The following is a 2,798-nucleotide window of genomic DNA, read 5'->3' on the forward strand; positions in this document are numbered from 1 at the left end:
CAGGACACCCAGAGAGTGCAACTTGGCCTTTATATCAAATCCAAATGATTATAATAGATATAGCAGCGAAAACTGCTGGCATATGGCATGCACTTCTCCTTCTGCAAGAAACTGATTCCCTGAAATTTCGAGGCACTGCGTATTTCGTTTTGTATAAAAAATGGCACTGAAAATAGATGGTACCCGCACAAAGGCAGCGCGGTCCCGCACTTTTCCGTGTGCAAAGCCCTTATACTAGCGATTGATCGGCCTTGTCTCCTTCAGCACCGCTCTGTTTTTGGATATCCACTCAAATGACGAGCATAGCTCCCTACTCTGCTGCTGTTGCGGCTGCTACTGGTTCAGGCGGGGGTGTAGTATTGTCGACAAATGAAATATCGTCATCCAGACACAGTTCTTTCTCATGCTTCGCCCTGTCCATTTGTAATATATTACTCCGTTATCTCAGTCCGCGACGCAGCCGGTATGAACAAGGGTGCTGTTCAGGCGAAGCGGAGATGTATTGTAGCTGACACACACATCCGTTACAGGCATCCGTAACGCGAGGTGCACATGGCTAGCGGTTTAACGTCTTGCGCACTACCACTACGAAGTTTAAGAGTAACGGGCGTTGTGACGTAACGCTAAGAGTGGCAGATGTGCTAATTCAACACTGATACTGTGGCTCTGGTATCAATAAGCGCGAGTGTGGCAACACATTCCACAGTCACAACTATGACGATAGCAGAGTTTTAACGTTGTGCAGGTCTTGCCTCGGGAACTGCAACCGTTAAGTTCCGTCGGTGTGTCGGATTTTCTCGAGGGTTCATGGGCGACAAATCAGACGCAATGCGCCGAAGTAGGGCCGCGGTTTGCAAAATGAGGTCACTCACTAGTGCAGGAGTTCGATGTTAGTACTGAATCAGCCGAGGCGAAAGACGGCTGAGTTCGGTAGGCTTAGCCCTCTTTCACACAGCCGTTACCTTCTCCGTTACGGCACCGTCACGTCAACAAAAAACAACGTTGACGGAATGGAGAAGTGTTCAGACTGGATCCACACGGGAGATTTCCGTCAGAATACAGGGTTGTCCGCGAAGTTATCAGTTGTGCCTCGAAATGCGCATGGTTAGTGTAAAAAGCAATACAAAATGCCGCGATATGTGTGATTCAGGGTGAATACATTGCTAAAATAAAAAAAAATAAATAACGATTTTGTTGAATGCTGAATTATTTCCTTAATTTTGTATTCCTTACGACACGCCGCGTTCAGGCGTACACAGCTTTGGTAGGTGGGAACCTATGCAAATTGCGCGTCTGATCGCGGCCCGTCTGCTACAGGCTAAAGGAGCGATGGCAAGCCATGACAACCATCCTGCGTCTTTTGTTTTCTGAGCACGCTTCTACTGATGTTCGTGTTGAGAAAGCGCAAGTCTTTGCGTAAAAGGAAGGCTCGGTCGAGGAGCGTGTGGATACGAAAGATTTGCCGCCATCGAAAGTACGGCCACTCGGCAACTCTAATCCCACTGCTGAGACGATCTGACCCGGAATACTTTTTTGAGCAAGTATTGTGTTTCGGGGGTGCAAGGCGAACATAGATATGCAATACTGAAATATTATACCTGTTGCAGTTACATGAGGATGAGCGCTGCAACCTTCGAGAAACTTTTGTCGTTGGTAGGGCACGCAATACAGAAACGAAACACAAACTGGAGGGAGAGCATCACGGCGACTACACGGCCACTCAGGGAAGCTGAAATGTTGGTGTGTGCGCGTGCACACGAACCTAAACTGAAACAAAATAACAGCAGACAACGGGTAGTGGTGGTGGGGCCCAGCCGCGAGAACGGAAACCTACGTCGATATAAAAAATGCGTGTTCGAGACCTCTTTCGCTGCTGCCATGCGAGTCGACCCGGGTCGTTTACTGCAGAATGGATACTTCTGTTAGCCCATACGTGGTTCGTCCCATTTCGCTTATCTGGAAATAACGGTTAGCTAGGCGCGACAGTGCGGTGGCTTCATTTCAAAAGTTCTCACGGCATCAAAAAAACGTTTCGGAAAGGTGATTTTTAAAAACATTTAACAGTGGCCCTATTTCAGCATACGTCCAGCCTTAATTAAAATGAAATGCCCCACAGCAATGAATTTACAAAATGATCGACCTCATTCCTTTTCACGGTGTAGAATGACGTCAAAATTAACCCGTCAAAAAATATATATTTTGACTCGCAGCCGTTCTGCCGTCAACCTTAAGTAATGAGAATTGTGACTGTGCGCCTCAATGAAAGGAAGCATAATATGCTTGCCTTATACTTCAGCTAATATTGTGTGCCTCTACTTCATTTGCTACATTTCACAGCTACGGATACGTTTTTTTGCTGATTCCTTGCTAGCGGTGACAGCCAGCGCAGCCTGTCGTATGCTTTTCAAGTTGGAAGGTCGACTGTGAGCAAAATAATATCCGAGACATCACTGGCGATCTGGAATAACCTGAAAGATGAATACGCTGAATGCCCCCGCACAGGATGTGAATGAAAATCTGTTGCAAGAGGTTTTCTTCAACGATGGGATGTGCCAAACTGAATCAGTAAAGAATACTGAAAAATGCTCGCCCCTTTTTGTATACACTCAAAAAAGTGCATCCAGTTCGTGTTTGCTGAAGTTTTTTTTACAACTGATTTTTACAGTGCTTCAGACAATAATGTTGTGAATGCTAACAGAATATTTTTTTTCCAGGGAGCATAGACGGAAAACATGTTATAATCGAGGCTCACAGCCACTTTGTCTGGTTCGTAAAATTTCAATTACAAAGGGAGCTTC

At 46.0% G+C, this 2,798-nt stretch overlaps 1 pseudogene; it reads left to right on the plus strand.

The window, feature by feature from the left end:
* The first annotated feature begins 1,385 nt into the window (after window positions 1-1,385).
* On the plus strand, window positions 1,386-2,561 carry LOC144149956 (uncharacterized; annotated as a pseudogene).
* Window positions 2,562-2,798: the final 237 nt, after the last annotated feature.

Source organism: Haemaphysalis longicornis, unplaced genomic scaffold, assembly GCF_048455015.1.
Source record: "Haemaphysalis longicornis isolate Haplotype H1 unplaced genomic scaffold, Haemaphysalis longicornis Haplotype H1 scaffold_8, whole genome shotgun sequence".
NCBI lineage: Eukaryota > Metazoa > Arthropoda > Arachnida > Ixodida > Ixodidae > Haemaphysalis > Haemaphysalis longicornis.